At 37.4% G+C, this 13,098-nt stretch overlaps 1 non-coding gene across 1 annotated transcript; it reads right to left on the bottom strand.

Moving 5' to 3' along the window:
• Positions 1-11,179: 11,179 nt before the first annotated feature.
• Positions 11,180-11,281, bottom strand: LOC147827726 (small nucleolar RNA U13). The gene has a single exon (XR_015452120.1). It is a non-coding gene; the product is annotated as a small nucleolar RNA U13 (small nucleolar RNA).
• Between the last annotated feature and the right edge of the window lie 1,817 nt (positions 11,282-13,098).

The raw sequence follows: 13,098 nt of genomic DNA, 5'->3' as shown, positions 1-13,098 counted from the left end.
AGCTATAAATGTCTTTAATTTCTCATTTTTCATGGCTGAGTGGTACTCCATTTTATTTTTGAAAACCACATTTTCTTTATCCAGTCTCCAGTTGATGGACAATTGGGCTGTTTCCAAGTTTTAACTATTACAAATTGTGCTGCTGTGAACATGGGCACACATATATCACTGTGGTATGGTTCTTTTAATTCTTTGGGGAAGATCCCCAGCAGGGGAATAGCTGGGTCAAATGGGACTTCCAGTCCTACTTCTTTGAGGTATGTCCATACTGATTTCCACAGTGGTTGCACCAGTCTACACTTCCACCAGGAGTGGAGCAGGGTTCCTCTTTTCCCACTGCTCCACCAGCATTTGTTATTGGTTGATTTCATGATAGCAGCCATTCTTTCTGGGGTGAGGTGGAATATCAGTGTTGTTTTCATTTGCATCTCTTGAATGACCCGTGATGTTGAACATTTTTTTAAAAAAATAACTTTATTATCAAACACACACACACATACAGAAATTAACACCATTCAGAGAAGAACAATGCAAGGGATTAACACTACAATAATATAAAATACAGTAGAACTCAACCAAAACAAAACTGAAAAGCACTTAAACATTTTTGCATATAACTTAAAAAAAATCTCAAGTACCAACAAGACACCAGAGGATGTGATTTGTTTCAGAAAGATCCCCAAAACCAACACTGAACAAATAGTGGTCTGGAAAAAAACTCCAGTTAGCTAGCATACTCCACATAAGCCAAGCTTCTCCCTAATTTAAATTTCGATACAGTCATATGACACATGATGGAAACACAATCCAAGAAATGTGTTATTAGGCCGTTTCATCCATATGTATCCTTAATTACACTTTCAGTTTCTTACACTAGAGAAACTATTCGGTATTTACACATGTGTATCCTATTTATTTCAGTTAAGAGGATGGCCTCAATATGCATCCATTTAGCTATAAATGTCTCAAGTTTCTGGTCTTTATGGCTGAGTAATAGTCCATTTTATTAAAAAAACCACATCTTCTTTATCCAGTTTCCAGTTGATGGGCACTTGGGTTGTTTCCAAGCTTCAGCTATTACAAACTCTGACGCTATAAACATGGGTGCACATATATCACTGTGGTATGATTCTTTTAATTCTTTTGGGAAGATACCCAGCAGGGGGATAGCTGGGTCGAATGAGACCTCTAAGCCTAGTTCTTTGAGGTATCTCCATACAGATTTCCACAGTGATTGCACCAGTCTGCACTCCCACCAACAATGGAGAAGGGTTGCTTTCTCCCCACAACCCAGCCAACATTTGTTATTGGACAATTTCTTGATAGCAGCCATTCTTTCTGGGGTGAGGTGGAATCTCAGTGTAGTTTTCATCTGCATCTCTTGAATGACCAGTGATGTTGAACATTTTTTCACATATTTATTTGCTGCTTTTATTTCTTTGTTTGAGAAATGTCTGTTCATTTCAGATGCCCATTTCTGAATTGGGTCTTTGAATTTGGGGGGTCTGACCTTTTTCAGTTCTTTATATACTCTAGATAGTAGTCCTTAAGGTACAGTTGCAGAAAATTTTTTGCCACATTGTAGGTTGTCTCTTAGCTCTGTTAGTGGTTTCTCTTGCAGTGCAGAAACTTTTTAATAAGATGAGATCCCAGTTGTTGATTTTTTGTGCAAGTTCTTGTGCCACAGAGGTTTTGTTCATAAATTCTTTTCCTATACCAATGTCTTCAGGAGTTCTACCTAACTTATCTTCCAGAAAATTTAGTGTTTCTTTCTTGATATTTAAATGTTTAATCCACTTTGGTCTTAGTTTAGTGCATGGTGATAGGTATGGGTCTAGTTTTAATCTTTGGCAGGTTGAAATCCAGTTTTTCCAACACCATTTATTAAATAGACTATCTTTCCTCCCATGAAGATGACTGGCTTCTTTGTCAAAGATGAAGTGGCTGAGCATAACTGTAGTTGTTTCTGCATCTTCTAATCTATTCCACTGATTGTCAAGTTTGTTTCTTTGCCAGTACCATGCTGTTTTTATCACAGTAGCTTTGTAGTATAGTTTCAAATCGGGGATTATAATACCCCCAGCAATGTCTCTGTTGCCTAAAATTGCTTTTGCTATTCTATGTTTCTTCTGGTTCCAAATAAATTTTTGTATTGTTTTCTCTAGTTCTGTGAAATATATTGTTGAAATTTCAATTTCCATTGCATTAAATCTATATAGTAGTTTTGGAAGTATGGCCATTTTCACTATACTGGTTCTTCCTACCCGGGAAAAAGGGATATCTTTCCATTTTATTATATCCTCCTCAATCTCCTTTTTCAGAGTGCTGTAGTTTTCAGTGTCAACGTCTTTTGCTTCGTTTGTTAGATTGATTCCTAGATATTTCATTTTTTTGGATGCTACTGTAAAAGGAATTGTTCCCCTAATTTCTCTCTCAGTGAGTCTGTTATTTGTGTATATAAAGGCTATTGGTTTTGGAGTGTTGACTTTGTATCCATCTGCTCTACTGAATCTCAATTAAGTCTAGAAGTCTTTTGGCAGAGTATTTTGGGTTTCCTATGTAAAGTATCATATCATCAGCAAATAATGAAAATTTAACTTGTTCCTTTCCTATTTTTATTCCTTTTCTTTCTTTCTTTTTTTCTAATTGCTGTGGCTAATGTTTTGAGAACAATATTAAATAGGAGTGATGATAGTGGGCATCCTTGTCTTATCCCTGATTTTAGAGTGAAAGTTTTCAGTTTTTGACCATTTAGTATGATGTTGGCTGTTGGTTTTTCATAGATAGCCCTAATCAGGTTGAGATAAAGACCCTCTAGTACAATTTTCTGCAGCGTTTTTATCATGTATGGGTGTTGGATTTCGTCAAATGCCTTTTCTGCATCTATTGAGATGATCATATGTTTTTTGTCCTTGACTCTGCTAATATAGTGTATTATGTTTATTGATTTATGAATGTTGAACCATCCTTGCATCACTGGGATAAATCTGACTTGGTCAGGGTGTATAATCTTCTTGATGACCTTCTGTATTCTGTTTGGCAGTATTTTGTTGAAGATTTTTGCATCAATATTCATTAGGGAGACTGGCCTGTAGTTCTCTTTTTTGGTTGGGTCTTTCCCTGGTTTTGGAATCAAAGTAATACTTGCTTCCAGGAATGAATTTGGAAGCTTTGCTTCCCTTTCAATTTCCTTGATGAGTTTAAAGAGTAATGGCGATAGTTCTTTAAATGTCTTGTAGAATTCAGCAGTGAAGCCATCAGGACCTGGGCTTTTCTTTGTTGGTAAATTTTTTATTACATTTTCAGTTTCATTCATTGTAATTGGTGTGTTTAGAATTTCTGTATCTTCTTCATTTAACTTTGGTAATTCATATGTATCTAGGAATCTGTCCATTTCTTCTGTGTTTTCCATTTTATTAGAGTACAGGTTATCGAAGTAGGTATTGATGACCTTCTGGGTTTCTGCTAGATCTGTTGTGACTTCACCTTTTTCATTCTTGATTGCATGGATTTGAGCCTTTTCTTTCCTTTTTTTTATAAGGTTGGCTAAGAGTTTATAGATTTTATTTAATCTTTCAAAAAATAACCCTTTGACTCATTAATTTTTTGTATCATTCTCTTAGTCTCAGTGGCATTGATTTCTGCTCTGATCTTTATAATTTCCTCTCTTGGTATGAGCTTTGGATTTGTTATGCTCTTCTTTTTCTAGGAGCTTGAGTTTCTGCATTAGGTTATTTAACTGAGTTCTCTCTCTTTTCCTAATATGGGCATTGATTGCTATGAATTTCCCTCATAGAACTGCTTTCCTTGTGTCCCATAGATTCCTGTATGTTGTACTGGCATTATCATTTACTTGTAGAAAATGTCTAATTTCTTCTTTCATTTCCTCTGTGACCCATTGGTTGTTCAGGAGGGTGTTATTCAATTTCCATGTGTTTGTGGGAGTTTTGTGGTTTCTTATGTTATTGACCTCCAATTTTATTGCACTATGGTCTGATAATATCCAGGGGATAACTTCGATTCTTTTACTTTTACTTAGACATGTCCTATGAGCTAGCATGTGGTTTATTTTGGAGAATGACCCATTTGCAGCCGAAAAGGATGTGTATGCTGATTTTGTGGGGTGGAAGACTCTGTAAACATCTATTAAGTCCATTTTTTCAATAGCTTTGTTCAGTTCTAGAATTTCATTGTTAATTTTTTTGTCTAGATGATCTGTCTATTTGTGATAGTGGGGTATTGAGGTCCCTCGCTACAATTATATTAGTGCTTCTTTGGTTTTTCATGTCCATTAATATTTGTTTTGTATAGTTGGGGGCATTCGTATTTGGTGCATATATATTTAGGATTGTCATCTCTTCCTCTTGGATTGTTCCCTTCACAAGGATGCAGTGACCATCTTTATCTCTCTTAATTAGTTTTGATTTGAAATCTATGTTGTCTACAAATAAGATTGCTATGCCTGCTTTTTTCTGGGTTTCTGCCATGTGGAGAACTATTTTCCATCCTTTTACTTTCAGTCTATAAATTTCCTTTTAAGTTATGTGTGTTTCTTGTATACAGCATATTGCTGGATTTTGCTTCTTAATCCAGTCTGTCAGTCAATTTCTTTTGATTGGTAAATTGAGGTCATTAATATTGATAGTTATATTTGATAGATATTGACTCATCCTTGTCATGATGTTTCACTGTTGTTGGCTCTTTTATTTCGTATTTTTCCTCCTTTTCCTTTAGTGTCTTACCTTTCCTGGTGGCTTCACTCTGTTGGGTCTCATGGAGTTGTGACCTTCATTGTCTTTTTTCTAGGATATTGTTTAGAATTTTTTGGAGTGCTGCTTTGGTGTTCATGAAATTTCTCAGGTGTTCTTTGTCATGGAAGTATCTAATTTCCCCATTGATTTTGAAACATAATTTTGCAGGATACAACAGTCTAGGTTGGAAGTTATTTTCTTTTAGGGCTTGAAATACTTCACTCCAGGCTCTTGTTGATTTGAGGGTTTGTGTTGAGAAGTCTGCTGTGATTCTGATGGGCTTTCTTTTGTAGGTGATTTGTTTCTTTTCTCTAACTGCCTGTAGGATTTTGTTCTTCTGTTGGGTTTCTGGGATCTTGATTATTATACGTCTAGGTGTAGATTTTTTTTTATCATGGCTAGTTGGCGTTCTATATGCCTCACTTATCTGTATGTCCAATTCTCCACCTCTGTCTGGGAAGTTTTCTATTATTACTTCTGTGAACAGTTTTTTTATATCAATTGTACTTTCTCCTGTTTTTTCATGGACTTCTATCAGTCTTATGTTGTTCTTCTTTGCATCATCTAGCAGCTGCTGATTGATTTCTCATGGTCCCTTACTATTTTGAAGAAATCTCTGTTTTCGTGGTCCTTAACTGCTATGCTGTCTTCTATATCTGATATTCTATCTTCAGATTCTCTTAATCTGTTCTGTATGCTTTCAATATAGTTTTTAATCTCCTGAATATGTGTTTGAATCTGTTTCATGGATTCCATTTCTTTCTTATGCTGGGCATTCATGGCTTCCAGCATATTTCTGAGGTCATCTATTTTTTTTTATCTGTTTCTGTTCTAGAGCCCCTAATCATGTCTTTCACTGTGCTCCCCATCTCTGTAGTTATCTGGGAAGTTATTTCTGTTTTGAATTTTTCTAGAGCCTCATTTATGTTTTGTTACTTCCTGTGCTATCAATTCAGGGTGTCCAGGTGGTTGATTATCAGACTTTTCCTCCTCATTTCCCCCAGAATTTGCCTTTTGAGGGGTGGAAGTTACCTTACTTAAATGTCTTCTCATTTTTGATTTTTGTTACGGTCCTTGGTTTAGTTCCTGGGTTAATACTTTGAAGTAGCTTATTGTAAGTATCTTTGTTGACCTATTTAGAACCCTTATGGAATGATTGCTTCTCAGAGGTGTCTTCCAGATATAGCTGGCCTTTAGGTTTTGAGTCTCTAATGGCGCTGAGGCTATCTCATTTTCATTATACCAGGAAGGACAACTGATTAGATCAATTACAATACCTTAGCCCAAGTGATACAATTAGAACACAATAGCATCTAGCACCTCTTAGAAAATGACAATTTGTGGTAGTTACTAATCTATCCCCTTTAACTGTGTGAATTAAACCAAAATCAAGAACCAAACCAACACATGTTTATAGTGAATAAACTCTTCAATACAGCAACTTTACCCTTCAGAATGGGGAATTAGAAGGAGATGGGGAGGGAGGGATAGGTATGTAGAAGGATAGGGGAAGGGGGGAAGGTTACCAGTGAGGTTAGAGTACACAGGTGAGAGAAGGAAAGAGAAGAAAAGAAGAATAAAGAAGAAATATGAATTAGGGCCAGAATAGGAACACAAAGGAAGATGAAGAAAAATGTGGGACAGCAAGAGAGTGAGGGAGGGAGAGAGAGAGAGAGAGAGAGAGAGAGAGAGAGAGAGAGACAGAGAGACAGAGACAGAAAAGAAAAAAGAGAAAAATTAAAAATTTTAAAAGAGTAGGTAAAGAAGGAAAAAAATTAAAAATATGAGCAAAAAATAGTGGTAATTTTAAAAATAACAAATAAAAAATAAAAATGAAGGGCCTCCTTCAGGCTATGTCTCTGCTGTCACAATAGACAACGTGGGCAGAAGAGTGCAGTTATAAGTCAATGAGTCTCAGCAAGCCAGTCACAGACCCATGAGATTTAGGCAGATTTCTGGCTGCAAGTCCCAAATTGAGCTCCCTGTCCTCCTGCAGGGTTGAACTTTGCAAGGTTCAATTACAGGTTCCAGCTGTCTTTCCCCTGAAAATAGTCCAGGTTCAAATGGGAGGTGATGATTTCTCCAACTTATCAAGTATGGTGGTCTGGTGTGCCTATATTGCAGAGATTCTCTTCACTTTTCCAGTGGGCTTCAGTTTTCATCAGGGAGCCTCAGAGAGGCCCTTTCTCTGTTGTTCACTTCTGCAACTCAGGACAATGGCCTTTATGTCCCCTTATGCCTCCGTAGTGTGGAACCAGGTAGCTGCACAGCCAAGAGGACTGAGGTGCGGGGTGGGGGGGTGGGGGTTGGCTGTTGTTACAGGTACCTAGCTGGAAGCTGGTGGGCCTGCGGTGGGAGGGGGGTCCTCATGGTCTCCTGGATGGAAGTGGGCAGGGCAAGCCACATGGAGCAGGGCGCAGCCACCTGGGTCGGACCACAAGGCCAAACTGGCGGCCAGTGGGCCTGTCTGGGGTGGTCTTCTGAACATTTTTTTATGTTTCTTTGCTATTTCTACTTTTGTGTGAGAAATGTCTGTTCATTTCAGATGCCCATTTTTGGCTTGGGTCTTTTAATGTGGGAGGTCTGATTTTTTTTTAAGTTCTTTATAGAGTCTAGATAGTAGACCTTTGTCTAAGGAACAGTAGGTGAAAATTTTTTCCCACATTGTGGGTTGTATCTTCACACTGTTGGTGGTTTCTCTTGCTGTGCAGAAAGCTTTTTAATAAGAAGAGATCCCACTTGTTGATTGCTTGTGCTAGTTCACGGGCAACTGAGGTTTTGTTCAAGAAATCTTTTCCTATACCAGTGTCTTCAAGGGTTCTCCCTAACCTCTGTTCCAGGTGGTTCAGCATTTCTGTTTTAATATTTAGATCTTTAATCCATTTTGATTTCAGTTTAGTGCATGGTGAGAGATATAGGTCTAGTTTTAATCTTCAGCAAGTTGAAACCCAATTTTTCCAGCACCATTTATTAAAGAGGCTATCTTTCCTCCAGTGAGGGTGTTTGGCTCCCTTGTGGAAGATGAGGTGGCTGAGTGTGTCTGGAGTTGTTTCTGCATCTTCTAATCGTTTCCACAGGTCCTCAGGTCTGCAGAAACACAAATACTTATAGATTAAACATTTCAGTTTGGCTGGGGAGCATCTTCCTGAGTATGAATGGCCCTCATAAATTACTACAATACAGGCCTGGATTCTGGTTCTCTACTTGTAGTAGCTTCTACCACAAAAAGTGGCTTTCACATTTGACACGCATGTTATATATTAGTAGATTTTCTGTTGCTAATAACATAATATCTTAGAATGGGCAAAATATCAATAAAGACATTTGTTATGGCTCATATTTCTGGTCCAAGGTGATAACCTTTCTGTTTTCAGAGTTCTGAGGTGACTCAGGTCATCACATGGTGAAAGGCCTAAGGGCAAAAACCATTGCCAAGAAAAGAAGTTAGCAAAACATTTAAAGGTCATGTGGAATTAGAATGGCATGCAGAAAAGTTAAAGACTTCAAATACATGGCTAATTTTCAAAAGTGCATTTATAAGCTCAGAAATTATTCAGGAGTGTGGCAAATATCACCAAAACCTTCAAAAATGTAGTGTAATCTCAATAATCTTATGGTGATAAGAAAACAAAGACATATTATGGGAAGAAGCCTACCTCAAATGTGTGCCTCCTTTCTGGACATTTACCAGATTTGAACTGCACAAGCAGGAAGGAGAGTTGGATTGGGAACTTCTGATGATGAGAGCCAAATTCTTTTGAATCTAGCAGAATTTAAGAGGTGAATATCTACCAGTTCTCCAATAAAAGCCAAGGAAGCCTTATCAGAGGAGCAGGGGAAAATCAGAAGTAGATGAATATTCCAAGAAGCTGCAACCCAACTCAATCCCTAAATAGATTGGGACAGCAAGGCCAAACTGGCGGCCGGGGTGGCGGGGCTTCTCTTAACAGTAGCTGGCATTTTTTTTTTTTGGTACTGGAGATCGAACTCAGGACCTTGTGCTTCCAAGGCAGGGGTGGTGCCACTGAGCTAAATCCCTGGCCCCAGAATTAGCTGGTTTTTACCCTTGTGCAAAACCAAGGAACAGAGAACCCTTTCCAGTATAAGATCAAATCACCTCAATCATCTAGTTCATTTATTAACCACTCAAAAACAATGATTCATGCAAAGAAATAATAAGTTATTACTAATAATCATGAGATCAAGCATATAGTAGAAACAGGTGATTGAAATCAGTATTCTATACAAAAGACTGATTGTTATCTAAGATAATAATAGATAACAAGATAGATGAATGAAGAATTTCACTACAGAATTAAAATCTGTAAAAAATTGAATTATATATATTCAACAAAGGACATACACGAGAATGGTGTTATTCAATGCCATGATCAAGGCATTGAATTATTGATGCAATGATCAAGGCATTGAATTATTGATGCAATGATCAAGGGGTTTATAAACTACATTGTCCAGTAATATGCAGTCATCATATGTGGCTATTCAGCACTTGAAATGTGGCTAATGCAACTCCAAGGAAGTAAATTTTGTTTTAATTAATTAAATGTAGATTTAAATACCTACATGGTTTATAGGCTACAGCACAATATTACAGAGTTCATAGCAACACTGTTCTTAATACTTAAAAATCTCAAACTTTCCAAATGACAATATATAGTAGAATAAAAAAATTGTAGTATATTTAGTGGTAAAATAAACTACATTGTAGTTTAAATTATATCTTATAGTATATTATAGTAGTTTCTATTGTGAAATATTATATAGCAGAGAATAAATCATTAACAGCTACAATTTGGGTGGATTTTATAAATATAACATCAATAAATATGAGGCTAATGTAAAAGATTAGGAATGATATATATTTTTAATCAAATAAAAAAACCAAGCAAAAGTTGTAAATCACTGAGGTATATGTCTAGAAGGGAGCACAAAGAAGCTTCTAGAGTGCTAGTTATGTGACCATTTATTCTCTCTAAAAATATATAGGAGGTACTTACCTCTGAGAAACATTGACTGAGAATTTGGGTCTGAGTCCTCTAAGGCACTGCTGTTCTCTTCATAGCTGTCAACTGCATTCCTTCTTAGCTGTGACATTTATGAAGAGAGAAAAGGAAGGCAAGGGGGCTGATTCTAAGCTGAGGGAAATGATAAAGTGGAAGAATTTATGGAAGGCTGTTGTGGACAGGGTGTGTGTGTGTGTATGTGTGTGTGGGTAGAATAGAAGTCATATCTTGGGATGCTGAGGATCAGAAGTGAGATAAGAGTTTGGAAAGGAATTTATTAAGTGTTACTTTTTCCTTTTCTCACATTTCCATATCCCTACTTCATTGCCACCATCTTACATCATCGCCAAGAAGCTACACAGGAGCCTAGTAAACCCATTGCGATTTCCTCTCTTCATGAATGCCATATGTTTGGTAGAGTAGAGAAACTATACTGGTTACATTCGAATCACATATAGACAGTAGATAGCATTTTGCCTGTTTACCTGAAATAAGAATGATTATTGTTTGAGCCCCAATATTCGGTCCAATTCTTGTCTAATGTTTCTCATATGGTCAACACACTTTTTAATATTTCAGGGTACTCATTTCAAAGAGCTGTGCTCAAGTAGAACAGAAAGACCCCTGTATCTGTACCTAGGTGGGACTAAACAGACATCTTCTCCCTGTCCCTCATCTTCCACTCTGTGCCAGGACCCTGATGTGGGTCCCACGGAGGGACATTTAAAGAGCTTGTTAAAAGAAAAAGGAAATAATTGGAGCCTTGGGACCACTTATAATAGAAATGTGAGGACAACATTCAAAGGAATATTTGGAAAGGGTCTGTCTATGCTTCTATTTATGTACATACACATGTAAATGTGTACATAGTATAGAAATGCTGTTATTTTGTCATCCTCTCAAAAATCTTTTTGTATTTGGGAATTTGCAAGGTTCAAAGTTAAAATGAGAGGAATGACAATAAAAACCTGTGACTATTCATCAATCACCTACACATTCCTCAGGATGAAAGCATGACCTAGCTCTGTGCAGGTATGCTTGTATTGCAGGGTAAGTAAGGAGTGTAGGCTGTCTAGGTTTGTAGAATGTGGATAAGTATAGAGTCTATATGTCCCTCATTTGCCTTGAAAAGATATTTTCTGGTAAAATCAATTATTGCTTACAAAGACTTCTTCTCTAGGGTTCTTATTCAAGGCAGGTCAGTAAAAAGTTTCAGGAAGAAACATAACAGTTAACTTTACTAATGTAGACATAGAGAGGAAACAACAGTGACTGTTCCTAATGATCTCACTGGAAAAATAGAGCTTAGACATCCAATATGCCCCTTCCTAGTAATGTATTAGTTGATTTGTTCTGGAAGATGGCTGGAATTTCCCAGAGTAACTGCTTTTTTCTTTTTTTCCATGTCAGATGGGTAATGTGCTGATGTTGTAACAAGGTTTGTGGGAGGTACATCTCATGCATACAGCTTGAACACCCAATCATCACACTCATGAACTGAAGGATGTCCCTAAGTAATTTCTAGCAGTGCTTCAATCTGTGTGGGAGAGAATGTTGATTGTATAGTGTTCATGGAGGGATGTGGAGCTTTCTCTTTGGTAGCAATGTTGATAGGAGGGCCATAGAAATATACCTTTTGATGTTTTGATGTAGGATTTTGCATTCTCTCAGCCTCCCACAATAACAATGCCCAACAATCCTGAAGCTGAGGTGAGAATACTCTGGCACATCTCATTTCTACAGTACAGCAAGGATTGGTCACAGGACTGGTTACAGTCAGGACCTGGGGAAGGCCAAGGGCAGGGCAGAGCAGGAAAAGCTACATAATTCAGGAAGGAGGTAAGGAAAGCTGTCAGTTGACATGTGGAAACCCTGGAATCAACATAGTCTAATACTGAATACATAGTGAGAGGTTAATTAGCTGTCTCTTTATTTCAAGAAGGACATTATTTACATTCTGCCCCTGTCTTTCATCTTGCAAGTTTCCACGCTGATCTTCCCAATATCATCAGTTGCTCAAGACTTTGTTTCTTCTTCCTTTCATTCTCATTGAAAATGTGTCTGTTTTCCAGTCTCAGCAACAGAGAAAGCTAAACTGCAGGCAAGCTAATGGGAGCGCCTTACTATACCAAAATAGGCAAAATATGTGGATCGTAGTACAAGACTTTAAAGTCTTGTTGCCCTCCCCAAATATATAGTTGATTCTGTCACTTGCTAATCTATTGAGGAAAAGTTGTCAAAGGCAAAAAATGAAAGTAGAAATGTAAATTTCATGGCTCCTTCCATACAGTTATATATTTTTTTGTGCACCTACTATATGGAAGCCACTGTTAAGTACAGTGAGTGACATTTCATGAAGTAGCCTCCTTCAAAACTTCAAAAAACAGTGAGAGATAAGAGAAGTACTCACATTATGTATCTAACAGAACTCAGGTTGCTCTGTACTTTATACATGCATTATTTCATATTATGCCAAGGAAAGAGACTCAGGAAAATTATATATTGATATGACACTGAAAAGAAGACTTCATTGTCAGGTGTGGTGGCACACACCTGTAATCCCAGCACTCAAAAGGCTGAGACAGAAGGATCACTGTGAGTTTGAGGCCAGCTTGGGCTACATAGTGAGTTTGAGGCCAGCCTAAACTACATAGAGAGAGTCTGTCTCAATCCCTCCCCCACAAAAAGACTTTCTAAGTGTGGTAAGAGAACTTGGAGTGTTAAAAGATTGAGAGATGCCAGAGGCACAGATGTGAGATGAAAAGGTCTTTAGAAGTGTTGGAAAGATTATGTTTTGACATAGGTGAGGAAGGGAGCAGGCACAGGCTGAAACAGGCACAACTAAAAAGCAGAAACAAATTGTCTTTGTCTAGAGAAAGAGTAATCTCTGGTAAGAAACGGCTGTGGAGATGTTACAAACTATTATCACTTTTTTTGTAAATTGGGAATATCACCACTAGATGGCAGACAGAAGCATAGGTTTTGTTTTTTTTAATGTATACTTAATTTGCACCTTTACATAATCTCTCTTGGTTCTTATTTTTTCCCCCTTCTCCCTGCCCTCCCTCCAACCTCTCCACCCCTCCCTATTTATAAAGACTTCGTTTCCATTTTTTCATTTTCACATATTAATTCCATTCCCTTTTTCCCTTTCCCCAAGCCCTCCTATTCCCCCTTTCCCTTTGGACCTTTTCTTCTCATTTCACATTATCTATTATACATTTTGATCCTTATTTACACTTTCAGTTTCTCATACCAGAGAAACTATTCGGTTTTTAGACATGTCTGTCCTGTTTTTTTCACTTAAGCATATCACCTCAATG

This window comes from Heterocephalus glaber, unplaced genomic scaffold (genome assembly GCF_053883595.1).
Source record: "Heterocephalus glaber isolate CG9 unplaced genomic scaffold, H.glaber_assembly_v1.0 deba00001442, whole genome shotgun sequence".
Taxonomy (NCBI): Eukaryota; Metazoa; Chordata; class Mammalia; order Rodentia; family Bathyergidae; genus Heterocephalus; species Heterocephalus glaber.
Note: the sequence above shows the minus strand (reverse complement) of the source record. Positions and strands in the feature narration are given on the sequence as shown.